Source organism: Sciurus vulgaris (assembly GCF_902686455.1).
Source record: "Sciurus vulgaris genome assembly, chromosome: 8".
Lineage (NCBI taxonomy): Eukaryota > Metazoa > Chordata > Mammalia > Rodentia > Sciuridae > Sciurus > Sciurus vulgaris.
The window spans coordinates 70700864-70718270 of NC_136468.1; positions in this window are offsets into that span (position 1 = coordinate 70700864).

Sequence of the window (17407 nt, forward strand, 5' to 3'; positions counted from 1 at the left end):
TGTCAATTTTTTGTATTGTTTCTTTTGTTTCAATTTCATTGATTTCAGCTCTGAGTTTAACAATTTCCTGTTCGTCTACTACTTTTGGTGCTGTTCTGTTCTTCTTTTCTAAGGCTTTGAGCTGTAGTGTTAGGTTGTTTATTTGTTGAGTTTTACTTCTTATATTAAATGCGCTCCATGAAATAAATTTCCCTCTAGTACTGCTTTCATAGTGTCCCAGAGGTTTTGATATGATGTTTCTTTGTTCTCATTTACCTCTAAGAATTTTTTAATTTCCTTCTTAATATCTTCTGTTATCCATTCATCATATAATAGCATATTGTTTAACCTCCAGATGTTGGAATAGTTCTGTGTTTTACTCTTTCATTTATTTCTAACTTCAATCCATTATGATCTGATAGAATACATGCTAGTGTCTCTATCTTCTTGTATTTGCTAACATTAGCTTTGTGGCATAATATATGGTCTATTTTAGAGAAGGATCCATGTGCTGCTGAGAAGAAAGTGTATTCACTCTTGGTTGGATGGAATATTCTATAAATGTCCGTTAAGTCTAAATTATTGATTGTGTTGTTGAGATCTATGGTTTCTTTGCTCAATTTTGTCTGGAAGATCTGTCCAGTGGTGAGAGCGGCGTGTTAAAATCACCTAGTATTATTGTGTTGTGGTCTATTTGGTTTCTGAAATTGAGAAGGATTTGTTTGACATACATAGATGAGCCACTGTTTGGGGCATAGATGTTATGATTGTTATATCTTGCTGATTTATGCTTCCCTTAAGCAGTATGAAATAACCTTCTTTATCCCTTCTGACTAACTTTGGCTTGAAGTCCACATTATGAATATATTTTATACTCATTTTCTTAAGTATTAGAACAATATTATCAAAATATTTCCAATAATTTTATCATGGAATAATGTACTTTTGCAAAGAAATAGCTGTAAACCAGCCTTTTCCAAAGTGTGTTAAATTTGTGTTCAGTGGAAAACAAGAATTCATAGGTCAAATATAGGAAACAATGCTTTTCAAAAGTTTCCTTATTATCCAAAGATTCTTATATATATATAAGGAAGATATATATATAAGAATATATATATATAAATATTCTTATATATATATAAGAAATATATATATATATTCTTATATATATATATAAGAATATATATATTCAATATATATATAATTACAAATATATATATAACAAATATATATATATATATATATTTGTTTTGTTTTGTTTTTTGATATTGGGGATTGAATCCAGGGGAACTTCAACAGTGAACTACACACTGAGTCCTTTTAATGTTTTATTTTGAGACAGGGTCTCATTAAATTGCTTAGAGCCTCACTAAGTTGCTAAAGTTGGCCTTAAACCTGTGATCTTCCTGCCTCAGCTTCCTTAGTCACTGGTATTACAGGCAGGAACCACTGCTCCTGGCAAGAAGCAGAGAAAGATTGAGCCATTTATAAAATCTATGCTTAAGAAACCTATGTTTTCAAGAAACATCTCTCTGGACCAATTAAATAAAAGAATTTGTGTGGTGTTCTTCGAAATTCTGTATTAGATATAACTTTAAATATATTAAAGAACAAACTTGTGTGGAAAGGCAAACTTAAGCTTTACCATAAAAGCTTGTCGTGAACAAGTGGTACATGAATGTCCCCCATACAGCTGCTAGAGCACAAGAGCACATTTATTAGAAAAGCAATTTGAAGAGTCATTAACCTTAAAGATGCAAAGTACGTGTGTATACTATTACCTTGTTTTTTGTTATTGTTATGAATGCTAGGAAGGTCCAGACTAAAGCTGGACATTGGTCATAAAGATAGAATACTCATGATGTAAGACAGATAATGTGTATGTATCTTAGCGAAGAGCCTAGAAGTCCTCCTTTTCTCAATGCCAAGTGATCATCAGCCCTGTTTGTCTGCCTCTTAGAAAATGACATAAAATCATCAATATCAAAAGCCAGTATTGGGAAAATTACAACTTTCATCTGCATGGAAAAACAAGTACAAAAATAATTGCATCCATAGTTATTCATAGCTGGTGTTCTTTGTTCTAAAGAAAATTAACATAATCTGACATAATCCTAACTTTCCCAACTATTGTCCCACAAGAGTAATTCACTTCTCTTTCTGTGACCCCACTGCCATCACAAGCACTTCATATTCCCTCCAACTTTCACTGGATCACATCATTCAGGGTATTCAATACTTTGCTGCAGAGATTCCTGTCTTCTGTGTTTTCCATGTTTTGCTTTCTATTCAATGATTCATATTAAACCTGTTTCTATTTCTTCTTCTGGCTCCACTTCTTCCAACCAGTTGGCTGGTCTCTTTCTATTTTTGTTTCTGTAGCAAAAACTTCTCCTTAGACTTTTCATTCCCCACCACTCTACCAAAAGTTCCTGCGTCAGAGTCATCCATTAGCTATGAAATGTGAAATCAACATCAAATAAATAAAAAAATCAATGATGTCTCCAATCTCATTTTACACACAGTTCAACACTCTCCTCCTTGATATTCCTTATTCTATTGTTCCCAAAACACCAAACTCTTGGTTTTTCTTATTTTCCGCTGGTTGCTCCTTCTTGATATCCTTTATTGATTCCCCCTCCTCTCCTTGGTATCTTCTCAGTCCTGGTCCTTCCTGTCCTCATCTTCTCCCCTCCCCTGCCTTCGCATTCCCTTCCTCTTTTATCCCTTCAGTTCTTTTCTATTTCTGATATACTCATTCCCTAAGTGATCTCTTTTAATCTCATAGTTTTAATATCATCAATATGCTTGCCAGTTCCAAATTTCTATCTCTAGCCAAGATTCATATGTTCAAAACTCCAGATTCATATATGCAACAGCCTAAATTATACCTTAACAACACCTCAAACCTGCTGCATCTCAGCTGCTTGCAAATTCATCCTTCCTGTTGTTCAAGTTCAAACCTTGGGGTGAGTCTCAATTTCTGTGAAGCTCTTGCACTTGCACCTGTAGTAAAATCCCATTGGCTATGCCTTTAGCACATTTCTGGAATCTCACAGCATTTATCCTCTCCAATGCTAACACCATCATCATCTTTCATATAGGTTATTAGGTAAATTTCCATCCTTTGTCCCTTATATTCTGTTATCAAGAAGGCACTTAGAATTATTCCTTTAAAAGGTAAACCAGAACTTGATTGTTCTCTGCCTAAAGCCTTCCATCTGTTTCCTTCTCATTCACATTAAAACTATGTAATTAAAAAAGATCTACAAAGTCCCTATGAAATCAGCCCATCCTTCCTCTCACCTAATTTTATCTTATTGTATCTTTCTCCTTGTTTACTGTTTTTTGCCAAAAAAAGATCCTTACCAGGAAGGTGCCTGATATGCTTCCTTTTGGGATCTTGGATTCACTGTTTCCTCCAGCTGGACCATTCTCTTTTCATATGGCCAATCCCTTCAACTTCTTCCAGTCTTAACTCACGTGACACTTTTTCCATGGGCTTTCCTGACCACCCTGTTTAATACCACACTGTGTCTCTCTTCTCCCGTATACTATATCCCTCTCTTTAATTCTGTTTTTCTTTTTTGCGTAGCACTATTTTATTATTATTATCTGTTTCTTCCTGATGGAATATAAGCTACTTGAGTATAAAGATCTTCATTTGTTTTGTTCACTGTCATACCTTAAGTGTCTAGATCTGGGACTATACAGAGTGGATTCTTAGTTACTATTTAGTAAATGAATGAACTAGATGTCTCATAAGATGTATTTTATCTCATGATTTGGTTTTCTGAAACATTACAAACTCCTTTATTTTCTATGGTATAGTAGACTAATCTAAATTAGGACATCTTGATTACACAAAATAAATGACATCAATTCATAAAGATTGATACACTGAGTCATCCACAAAATGTTTTTAAAACCCTTCTAACATCTCCTTTTCTGTAAATTTTCTATCATTATTTGTCTTTAGGTATTTTAATGTAAGAAAATAATTTTCCATTTAAATGCCATTATTCAAATTGTCAGAGATACTATTGTCTTTTAAAACATTATGGTTGAAAGGAGACAAAATCAGCTTATATGTCAATATTGGTGGATCTTCAAATATTTAGAAAATGAAGATATAGTGCCTCAATTATAAAATGATTACAGTGGAACTTAAAACTTTGAGTAAAGTAGTTAAAATCAAGTGCTAACTCTTTTATAGAGACACCCTTTCCTGAATGGGGCTGCATGAGTTTATCTTTTTTTTCTTTTAAAAATATTCATTCTTTCTGCAATAGCATAAAACTGGTTCATATGAACAGTTCAGCGTTTGTATCTTGCACAGCAAAAACACTTTTGTAAAATCCCTACACACCTAGTTTGTTTCACCCTATAATCATCTACCTATAAACTTGATTTTATCTTCATATTCACCTGACAACTTCAATGCCATTCTTGCTGGAGTACAATAGGTTCTCCTAATAAAAACTGGAGCATCATTAGCCTCTTAACATTATGGTCTCTCTGCTTGTTACTATTATTGAGTAGTGAATAATTTTTTAAGCTTCTGGCTTTTATTATTATTATTATTATTATTTTATTTTTACAGACTGCATTTTGATTCATTGTACACAAATGGGGTACATCTTTTTGTTTCTATGGTGTGTGAGTTTATCTTTTAAAAGACCGTTGAAATATTAAATCCTCTCTGTCCCAATTCCTTGGAGCTGTTTGAATTGACACAGTGACTTAAACATGTAATTTAAATTTGCTATCAAGCCATAATAAATGGTATACTAAAAAACGTCCCCACTTGTAATTGCAAACAAAATAATTGTCCTTTCCAGCATTTCTAGAATATTTTCAAATAGATCATATAGTAGGTCTGAGGAAATCTCTATGAATTCATGTTAGATAATATATAAGATATGTTGACATTTCTGAGGGCCACTTTGTAGGGACCTGACAAAGAACTTTCAAAGAGGATTTTAGAGCCATTTAGCCCTGGATCCAGCTATTCCTGAAACCAACACTTCTCTTCAGTTGTGTGAGACCCCCCAAAAAAAAAAAAAAAGGTCTTCTTTTTGCTTAAACCATTCTGAATTGAATTCTAGCACTTGCCACACTCAAGTAGACCCTTTATCAAGTGTCAGGAGCAACTAGGAGGAGTTATACTAAATTGCCCCAGAAAAGGAGGAAAAAAAAAAAGAAAAAGGAGTACAAAGGAAGCTAGGACTTAGATAAGAAGATGGAAATGTGCTGGGCTGGGTGAAGAGAGTCCTCCTGTGAGAGAACTGGGAAGAAGCAGGAGTGATTGATAATGAATTGCAGAACTTGTTCTCCCCATGGAGATAATGCATGCATGTTTGTGATTTGTTCCCTAGGTGAGTTGTTGTTAAGAATCCAGTGATGTGAATCCCTGTGACCAATCCCATGGCCAGTATAGGCTATAGGTCTTCCCAAATGTGCCATGGCATAACAGGGTAATCCAGTTGCCCCCAGTATACTAGAAAAGTATTTCCATTTTTATTGTGTTTCCTGATGTTAAAAAGACGTTGGGAAGAACAAGAAGGGGATTGACATGTGGAGCTTCTATCATGCAGCCTTTAGTATACAAGTTATCCATCATCAAAGATGTCCACTTCTTAATCCCCAGAAAACTATGAATATGTTCAGTTATGGTAAGGGGGAATTAAGGTTGCTAGTCAGCTGACTTGAGAGTATCTTGGATTATCCTGGTGGGCCCAGTGTAATCACATGGTCTATAAATGGAGACAGGGAGGTAGAAGAGTCAGACTCTGGACTTGGCACCATTGTGAGAAGACGGGACCGACCCTTTTAGGCTTTGAAGATGGAGGAAGGGGCCAAAAGTAAAAGCCACAGGCAGCTTCTGGAAAAGCTGAAAAAGGCAAGAAATTAATTCTCTCTTGTGGCATCTAGAAAGGAGGTTTTTAGACTAGTGAGGTCCATTTTGGACTCTTGACCTCGCAAATTGTAATGTCATAAAGCGTGTTGTTTTTAAGCCACTGAAATTGTGGTAATTTGTTATAGTTGCAAAAGGAAATAAATACAATGCCCACACAGAACACAGTTCAGTCCTTGATAGCAAAAATCAGTAGCAGAAGGAGGATCAGCAATGATAAAGGCAAATGTAGAGTCAGGCTAGGCCTACCACTTCTACTGTCACTATGTCGGCCCCAAGAATTCCTGTGCATTTCTCAGAGGGATGACACGTGCACCAATAATGAAGGTGTTGACTCTTCCATCATCAGGGCAGCAGGAAGATTCATACCATAAACACAGACACAAACACACACATCTATATTTGTAGTGCTGGGGATTGCACCCAGTGCTTTGAACATGCTAGGTATGTGGCTTTCCACTCAGCTAATCTCCAGCCCCAAACTAGATTTTTTTCATTTGGGAAATTACCAGAATGTCATGGAGCAAATTTATATTCAATAATTTCCTTATCAATTATGTAATATCAATTTCAAATTTTGTTCATTTCTAGTCTTTTGAAGTCACTTTTTGGAACAAGGGTCAAGTCTTGAACTGTGTCTGTCCTTTTACTGGTAGATTTCTACTGTTTGAAGTTCTTATGCTTTTCCATTTTTCATGTTATCCTCATCAGCAATAAGCCCGACTTTATTTTTATTGGCAATTGTCTCTAAATATTTGTAATCTCTTCTTCAACTTGCTTTGAGCAGTACCCATCAACTACAAAGCTTATCTCTGCTCCTATTCTTGACCACTTTTCCTACCTCAGTGAACAACAGGAGTCCTGAACCCTCCTTACTTGTCCTTCCATCTTCATTTCTGAAGACATCCTGTGGTCCTGCTGTCATAAAAGCACAAATCATCTAAATGACTATTAAGTTATCCTACACTAAGTTTCCTACTAGTCTTCTTAATCCCTAAGCCCTGTTGCTTGCAGTTTGTTGAAGGCTTTCTTTTTATTCCATTCTCAGATCTATACCATACTTCTTCTCTTTCTCCACTGAACTCTAAGCATTATTAAAAATAATTGTCATTTGTCTATCAACTGCCCGAAACTTTTAATTAGAAGTTGATTTATAGCATTATCTAGGTTCATCACGTAATAAAAATGCAGAAACATTAAATTCAATTTTTCTTTCAAATGGAAGCACACCACTAATTGGGCTAAAAAAGTTCTCATACCAGTGGTACCTAGTCACCTTTTGCCACTTGCTTCTTTCTGGCTGCTCTGAGTAGTCATGGGAAACTGTAGTTTAAACTCTCAGTTTTACTTTTTGACTGTGACTATATGGTCAGATGCAATCTTTCATATATCCTAAAGTATTTTTCATAATAAACCAAAACAAAAAGAATGACTTTGCAGCCTTCAGTGCTGCTATTATTTCTCATAAAAATCACTTGGCATATATTGATTAATTAAAGTTCTAATGTAGCATTTGTTTTAATCAGATGAATCGGATGCCCTAGGGCTAAAATTTTTTTGAAATGGTCATATTCTTCATTTTTTCCACTATTACTAGGAAAGAAGATAAAATCACCCTTATTCTATTTAGCTGACTGCCCGAGGGACAAAATTTTTTCAATTAGTTTCACTGATGCATTAGCATTTGTGACACAGCAGAAGCTGGAACATTACAAATGTCTGTAATTGTTTGCATTGCTGTAGGGAATATAATGTTGTTAATATCTATTACTGGACTAAATGAATGAATTAAGTAGCCAGAAACAAATATGATTGTCAAGCATGATTTAGTTGGCGTATAGCTTTGGAACAGCTGCCAGATTTAATATGGAGGGTGGAGGAGGTTTCATAACATTTGCAAATACCAGTGTTGGCACCTCCGTTTCCCCCACTAGATGGAAGCCTTGCTTTGCTTTAGATCTATGTACAGCCTGCAGTGTAAAACGAATAAGCTTCTATTGATTGTTTTCCCTTTCTTTCTGTGTTCCATTGATCAGTTTCTTTTGTTACCTTGTGCATGCGTTGGCTCTTCAGGAGTGGGCCATTAAAGTAAGACCATATGAAATCTGAAGAAGAGAAGGATGGAGAAACCAGAGGGTGAACTTTTACTAGCACAGACTCCATGGTGAGGGAGGTGGAGGTTTTACTGTAGTTCTTCAATTTCCCTATTAGTAGCTCCTGTCCTGCTCTTGGATTCATAGTTGTACACAGCTGCCCGGGGTCTTCCTTGGGTATTCTGGATGTGTATCCAAATATACCTTCACAATGTACTGTTTCCACATAAAGATTCGGATTCCTGTTCGGCATCAACTAGTACTGTACTTATGAAACAGCTTTTATGTATTAGGAAGAGGGCTAGGCACTTCTACAACAACCATCTCATTCTCACAATTCTGAGAGACAGAGGTTATGATCCATCTGGCATAGTCATCTGGCAGTTGGCTATTCTGGGAAGTTAACCTACTAACAATGCATTCCAAACTGGAGCCCTGTGGACATTTCCAGGGTATTTCAGTATTGTGGTCAAATAATCTTAGAGTATGAAGTAACATTATTATGAAGTGACATTCTTAGATTTCCTTGAATCTGTAACAATCCTTCTGATTATAGGAAGTCTTTACCCCTTCACCCATCAATGATACTTCTGCTATGTTAGAATTCAAAACCTTTCCTTATGTTGTCTGAGGTGTCTAAGGACCTTGATATAGAACAATTCTTTTGAAAGACCAGCTGTTTCCATTAAAAATGCAACACAGAATACCCCTAGTTCTAGCTAGCATCTCTGCATCACTTCTGAGGAAGAAAGGGATTAGGAGTGTGTGAAATCTCCAGGACAGACGATAAAGATAACTTTCCTGGCAGGATGTAGAATGGAGGCAACCAACTATAGCATATCTAGTGTGCCATTTTGATTACATGTGTTTTAGGAGGTCAGTACCTTCCAGGACTTTATTAGATTTAATAAGTGGCATTACTTCTCCTTTATCAATTCCTGGATTATGGGTTGTGACTTTTATTTCAGGTTGTTTCAAATCTATGACTGTAGTTACTGAAAATCATGGATATTAACACATTTATCTACAGGCTGAACTGTGTGAGAGATTAATAAACAACAATGCTTTAGTAAATCAGATGCTCCATTTCACAGTGGGGCTGTTAGACTTAGAGGAAATTAAGCTGTGAGTTTCCCAATTCTCCAAAGACCAGGATCTCTTCCTTGAGAAATGCTTCAGTTAGCCTCTGATAAGATCTACCATTACTACCCACTACGGATTACCTGACTGAATGCTGGGTCTAACTCATTTACTCTTTTTCTCTCCCTTGTTTTTTTTTTTTTTTTTTTTTCGTACTAGGGATTGAACCCAGGGGTGCTTAACTACTGAACCACATCCCCAGCCCTTACTATTATTACTATTATTTTTTTAAATTTTGAGGCAGGGTTGTGCTAAGTTGTTGAGGCTGGCCTCAACTTGCAATCCTCCTGCCTCAGCCTCCTGGGTCGCTGTGATTACAGACATGCTAAGTACTCCCACATTCTAAAGCAAAGAGCTAGACATAGGAAAACATCATGAAATCTGGTTCCACAGCAGTCATCATTCCAATGCCATCTCCAGATGGTAGGACTTAGGATAGCTCTTCTCAGTTGGCCTTTCTGAGTTTCAGTATTATTCCAGTCCTGCCTACCCCCATCCACCTTCACCAAGGTTTGTTAAAGGAAAACTGCTAGGATGGCTTGACATGTGCCTCCCAGAGTGTGAGAATCACTGGGACTGAAATCTGACATGTTGGATTGTCTTGATGAGCGAATTTGACTACAGCTTCTCCAGCTGTGGGGAAACACGCTGGGTTGGGCTGGGAATGGCTGCCTCTTCCAGAGTCCTGCAGCTGGTATGCATTGCCATTTGGCTAGAAATGAAGATTGTAGAAGGCAACTGGAAAGGGCTGTCTTGAGAGGTCCTCTTTTAAAGGACTGCCCACAAAGTCATAGATCCCACCATAAGAGCAGACAGACAGGTGGGACAGGGGACTGAACAGGAGGTGGAACAGCAGGTGCTACAGACGCCCCAACACTTGGGGATGCAAAGAAGGGATCCTCTGAGTGCGTTTCTTCTGGGAATGCTCTCTGCAGGGCCTACCAGAGTCTTCCATAAGAGCTCTTTTTGGTCATCTACTCTGCCCAGTGGGCCCAACACAAGATGATGACTGTACCCAGGCACAAGGGTTTTCATGTCCTTCCTGTCCCTCTTTGTCCTCCCACTCAGGCCCAACTTTGGGCCTCACAGAGTCTTAGCATTTAGAACAAGGAAGTGAAAAGACCATGTCCTGTGATTGCCTACTGCAGGTTTCTGATGTGAAGGAGGAAGGGAAATAAAACGGAATAAACACTGAAGTTTTAGTGTTTTATTTAGTCAGATATTTGATTGCCTAGAATGCTCAGAGGACTTTTTAAGACCCTAGACTGACTTGAAAATAGATGAGACCCGCCAGGATGTCCTTCAAGAGCTTGGGAGAGCAAGCTGAGAGCCTGCTGAGAGCCAGCTTGAAGAGCCAGGGGAGGAGGGACATCCCCTTCTGTCTTCACTCTCCACCCTGTGAGGTTTGGTTGACCGGTAATTGGCTCTATTGGGAGGCCCCCTTCAGATGGCAGTGGCTGCTAAGAAGTGGCTGAGACTGTTCTGATTTCCTTGGTCAACAACACCCTGAAAAAAACCTCTGGGAAGTGATGGACACATGTATCACCTTGACTGTGGTGGCAGAGTCATCTGTGGTCCAATGAGTTCAAACTTGACACATTGCACACATTCAACAGATGCAATTCTTTGTGTACTGGTTGCACATCAATAAAACTGTTTTAAAAAACAAGCAAGCCAAGTCCCAAGGCAGTGGATCTTCTTTTTTTTAATTTATCTTTTAAGTTTTTACAGACTGCATTTTGATTCATCGTACACAAATGGGGTACATCATATTGTTTCTATGGTTGTGTGCGATGTAGAGTCATACCATTCGTGTAATTGTACATGTACATAGGGTAATGATATCTGTCTCATTCCACTATTTTTCATACCCCGCATCCCTGGATCTTCTTTCTTAAAACCGAGAGCAAGGGTATCCTAGAGCTCTGGGTCATAGTCTACCTTTATAATCTTCCACATGTATGTGTGGAAAATGGTAAGTCCAGATCCTGGAAATGAATTTTAAAATTTTGGGTAGATTTGACCTTTCCATTTCTCTTAAAATCAGGATTATTATATTTCAAAGAATCACGGAGATACTCTCACAGCTCTGAGTTTATCAAGTCTTTTTTTCTACCAGAGTGGTTCTCTTGTGTCCCTCCTCATCTACGGCTAGTTTTGAGGTCAGAATAGAGTACCAAAACTTAAAGAAATGTGCATGGTTTCTTTCCTGCTCATTGACCAAAATTTTCTTCCTTGGAGGTCCCTGTTGAATACATAGAGATGCATGGGGTTCATCTCTTATTTCCTCAGCTTTCTCAGTAGGATAAATTGATTCTAATTTAGCTCTTTTTATGAACTTACTCATTTGTTCATAAAACGTGTTCATAAACCTCTACCAACATGGTCCACATTTAAGCAATTAAAGAGAGCCCAGATGAACATTTTTTCTGGCTGATAATGATGGAATGAGGCAATTCAGGGCCTAAGGGGAAAATGAGTCTCCCCTACCTGGCATTAAGCAGCAATGCTAACTGATAATCCTTAGCAGTTATCCTTAGCACTTTGCAAACACTAAACAGCACTCTTGTGAGGCAGATGCTGTTATCTCTGCTTTTACGGATGAGGAAACTATGTTAAAAATTAAGAAACAAAATGCCATAAGAGTATCTGCCTAAGCTTTTGGCTTGTCGCAGTCATATGGGGGTACAATGGGGACAAATACATTGTGTCTCCTTTTCTACCCAACCTTCCCCCAACTGAAAGGCTGCTGGAAGTTTCAAGGGCATTTTTGAAACAAAATTACTCCTCCCACACCACCTTTTCTGCCTAGGTCTTTGAAGAATTTAGAAATCAAGAAACATCTAGCCCTGTAATTAAAATGTGAAAACAAAAGCTATTTGTAGCAGAAAAACATCCCATTAATGTGATTTCCTTGTGGCGGATTGACAAGTTCAAAGCAGTGATGCATGTTGCCATGGGCACCAGATTCTGTTTGCTTGGCTGGTTCATTTTACTTAGCAGCTGAAGGAGGAGGGGAGCATTGAGCTAGGATGGCTGAGCACTGTTAGAATAGATTTGTAATTTTTATGTAATACCTTCTCTTTGTAAACCATATAGATAACCAACTGCAAACTTACACTTGCTTTAGGGACAGAATTTTCAAAATCTCTTAGGAAGTGTTAACCGCAGAAGGGTGCAGCAAGTGTCTTTCTCCCTTCTCAAATATGTCATCCATAACAGGCTGCAAATAAATATTTGTCCAAAGATAGGGGATGGATGAATGGGTAGCTCATGATTATGCACTAGCTGCCTGAATTAAACTTTGGGTTTATAGGAATGGGATTGGGTCAGAAATTGCAATGAAGAAGAGAGGGCAGGGGAATGTTAGAAGAGGGAAACAAGGAGACATTGTGGCATGGTTTGTAGGCATTTATACACTGGGGTGCAGAATTAAATCTGTTCTTTTGTAGAACTACAGCGGGAGAGAATAAGAAGGAGTGAGAGAGATTAGAGTACTACTTTTCCTGAAACCACTGGAGTTGATACACAAAAAGCAAACAAATAGTGCCAGGCTGATGATGTCCTGTGTCCACCCTCATCTAACTCTCTTCCTTCATTAGATGCTCAGAGTGCTTAGAGCCTCTAATAGGAAATGAGACATGGGGGCGAGGGGACTCGCCCTATCTCAGGGGGGCAGAAGTGGTTCCCTGGAGCTGAACCAAAGAATGAAGTCTTGCTTCATTTGTTTCAAGTTATCAGAGTCAGGTGACTTTCATTTTGGATTATGCATTTTTCTTCTTTGACAAATGAAGCTTCCTGCCAATGCCTTCAAATCAGGAAAGGCTCCTGTTTCTCGTACGCAGCAACGAGCATTCCACAATTTAAAATGATGCCTCCAGGATTGCAATGGAAGTGGCAATATTTCATAGTGATTTTCTCCCTCCCTCCCACTCCTACCTCCTTGTTCAGCATGGTCTAAGCAAATTCTGACAGTGTCTTTTGTATCTGCATGATGCCTAAGTAAGCAAAAGGCAGGATAAAGCAAATGTCTTCCAAATCTCCATTTATCATGAACACAAATTGTGGTTTCAGCTCTTTGCTTGATGCAAATCAGCTGACAGATGTATATCATTGGCAGCAAATCTTGTGACTGACATGGCCCTGTCTGCTGCTGAATATATATCTATTTTTTCCTGGAAAGTGATACAATTATGAAATGTAATTAATTGGTGTTAATGCTCTCTGATCTCTCTACTCTCCCCATTCATCCCTCAACACAACTTTTCAGAAATTCAGTCCCCAGATAGACTGTCCCCAGGGTCCAGGGTAGCTCTTCTTGGTTTCCCTTTCTGAGATTCAATCTGTTCTTCCTCTCCTCCTTGCAAGTCATCCTCAACTCCCCCAAATGCCAGTTGCTACCAGTTACCCTTTTCTTGGTTATTCATTGGTGCTTGTAGGTAAATGTTTCATGATGGTTTCTGATAATCTGATAAATGAATTCACAGCAACCTTATATACAGTAATCCCATAGGGCATAACTCCAAGAATGTTTTGGTTAAAATCCTCTAATAATAGGAAAAAGTGAGACAGGAGGAGATAGAGGATGAGAGGGAGGGGAGCAGAGCTGGGAAAAAGAACGCCTAAGGGAACGTGCTTGAAATCTGTTTTAAATTGTCTACTGTTCAAGTTACTAAATTCTTTAGCCCTTTCAAAATTTCCACCAAAATTCACTGTCTGGAAAGATAGGACTTTTTCATGCTTTATTTTGCAACCCCCCTGTACATTGCTGTGAACTTCTAAAGGTGGGTAGAAGTAAGTCTTTACTTCAAACAAAGAAATTTACATTTATATTTTATTATCCTTTTCAAAGTTTTATTAGTGTAAATACATATCATAAAAGTAATGTGTGCCTTATAAACTCTTCAAATAACCCAGAAGAGTATTAAAAATATCTTCTTTTTTCAGTTCTATTCTTTCAGAGATTACTATAATAATAATATGCTAGTTATTCTTTTAGACTAGAAATGCATATCATTATGATTTGTTATAAAATGCTTAACTGTGTGTGTTTTATTTATAATCAATAACTTAGGACTGATAAGTTAGATTTTGGCAGGCTCTGGTTAAGAGAAACATCCCAGGGATGGCAAGTCACCATTGAAAGACTAATCAGAAGGCCACATTCTAGGGCTTGGCAAGCTTTCTAGTTACTTATTTATTTTTTTATATGGTGGTTATTAGAAAAAAAAATTTCTTTAGTAAAACTATCAGTGCTCAAGGTATGTGAATTGTCTAGAAGTGTTATGGAGGCATTCTTACCCTATCTGATGAATAAGGAACAAGAATCAGGTTATGTCCCAAACTATCCTTTTTGCCTGTATATGTTGGGAGCCTACTGTGTTTTATGTGCAGTTATAATGGAAAACTTTATCATTTATCTACAACTAGATGTACTGAACCCTACAAGTAGACTATTGTCTCATCTGTGTCTGGTGGTACTTTTAATAAAGGAACAGAGAACTGGCACTTCCTGGAACTAAGAGAAGAGATCATGACTATGTTCATGCCTGCCTGTTAATAAATCTTTGTCTCCTCAGCTAACGTCCATCTGAGACTTGCTTCTATTGTACCCCTCTTGATCAGTTGCAGTAGAAGACACCATAACTGTCACCTGTTTCTAAGCTTTGGATAGAAGTTGCAACTCTCTATCCAAAAGAATCTCATGATTGCAAGTAGATTGGCTTGTATCAGTTCGAGCACATGTCTGTAATGTGAATAAAAAAGATATAAGTAGATATTAAGAAGTATGTTCATTTAAAAAACAAAAGAGAATTTACAGTGTATACTACTTGTTCACAATATATTGTGGAGCTAATCTGTAATTATGGGAATTTTGTGTACCTGTAGGATACTGATGGAAGAGATTTAGGGGTATGATGGACTTTTACAAAATATTCTCAAATTTCTTTCACCTACGTGAATGTCCATTCTGTTGATCAGAAGTTGAAATTATTTCTTCACAGCCAGTCAGGCATTTAAAAATAAGTATTTGCTTTCCAGTTTTAGTAGTAAAATACATTAATGCTGAAATGGCTGAAAAATACAGAAAGAAGAAAGTTGAAATCATCATTAATCCTCCCATTAGGAGATAAGTTATTGACAATTTGACGTTTCCTTCCACTGTGAGAGAGCATGTATACACATCTGTGCAAAACACGTATAAATGAAATTGTATCTCAGGTGCAGTTTAGTATCATGATTCTCTCACTTAACATTACATGGAAAGCATTTCTCCAGATCATTAAAATGACTTAAAAGCTTAATTCTATGACCATCTAATAATCCTACCATACAGATATACCATAACTAAATCATTTACCTATCATTGGACATTTAGATAACCAGACTTTTATTGTAATATTTTCATATTGTCATTAATCTCAGTGTTGAAAGCTTTGCTCTCATCTCTTATGCTAAAATCCTGGGTACTGTTTGGAAATTATAGTTTATACATGACCTATTTCAACCTGCTCATTAGTCTATCATACTCCAAAAGTAAACAAACAGATAATGCTGTGACCCCGTGCTGTGTTGTTTAGAAATATTTGAAAGGTTTTTAGAAAAAAAAATGTGAAATGTTCCAAATAAGAGTACTGTTAGTACTACAAGCTCTGCTTTTGTTTTGTAAAAAAAAGAAAAAACACCTCTTTATTCTCTTGGGTGGATAGTTTATTAGTGGGGGTTTTAGGGTTCCAGACTGACTCGATCACTGCGGGATCCCTATGCTCAGGTTCTGTTCCAGCTCCATTCTGTCCCAGCGGATCTGTCTGGTCCTGTCATTTCAGTGCTGTCCACTGGAGCCCGTCCCTTCCTCACTGAGTTCAGGTCATTCCTTTTTTGTTCCTGTTTTCTTAAGGGAAAATAAACATCTAAAGCTTATGTGTAGTACCCAGCAGATGCCAGTGGTATCCATGGAGCATCCTAGTCTCAAGTTCTAACAGAGCAGTGAAAAGGTGGAGCTAGCCATCTTGCTTCACCGTGGAACAGAGAGAATTCACAGCTGTTCTCTGCCATCCCTCTCATCTCATGAGTCTGTGAAGTGACAGTTTCCATGGGCTCAGGGTAGATGTTGGGAAGCTTTCTAGAGTCTTTTGACCCTGGAAACTGCTAATTAAAGTGCCACCAAGATGCTTCCAGTGACTCTGAGCTAGTTACATATACATTTTAAAGAGCTGACCTTTCCCCGCTCTTTCTCTTGTACCCCATTGCGAGTGCTATGGGTAGTCTGCAAATAATAACAGAAAATAATCCTCTCCTATTCTTTCAAACCTCTACAGAAATGCAAATTGTGCTGCCTTCAGAAGGAGGCACACAGGCTTATGAATTTTATATCAGCAGGGATTGCCAATGAGTCATGCTTGATGTTGTTGTAAAAACTATTCAGGTAGGAAGGCTAGTGCTGCAATAAGAAAATACGATGGGGAGCGACAACCTTTCCTGAATGCTCAATTATGAAGAGCGCAAAACACACAACCACTCACACGTCCCACCAAACAGACAATTAGATAAAATATCTGTCAAAGTCACCACAGGAAGGGGAATTAAACTCTTCAAAATCAAAATGGTTATCAGAATGCCAAATAGAGCCAACCTGTAAGGTGGTGAGCAGTGCTAACAGGCGAGAGAGTGCCAGAACTCATGCAGATGTGTGTTATTCATGCTCTTAATTGTTATTTTCAGAAGACGTCTGGCTGCCAGTGCACATGACTTAAGTACTGGAAAATAACAGATGTCACATCACAAGAACAACGGGAGTCAATGTAAGCAGCAGCGCAAATCTGACTATCTTACATAAAAAAGAAAGGAAGAGAAAGTGCATAAAAAGATGAGCCCTTGGCTATAATTTATAAAATGAATTATATCATTCAAATATATTCTGTAGTAATTATGTATCTGCACTGGACACACTGAGAAAAGCCATTTTGGGATAATATCTTGTTTGGGTAACAAAGTTCCCCTTCATTCTTTTTTTTTTTTTTTTTAATTTGTTCTTTTTAGATATATATGACAGTAGAATGTATTTTGACATACATACATGGAGTGTAACTTTTTCTAATTAGGATCCCATTCTTGCAATTGTACATGATGTGGAGTTTCACTGGTGGTGTATTCATATCTGAACATAGGAAAGTTACATCCAATTCATTCTACTGTCTTTCCTATCCCCATCCACCTCCCTTCCCTTCATTCTGCTTTGTCTAATCCAATAATAAACTTCTAATCTTCCTTCCCTATC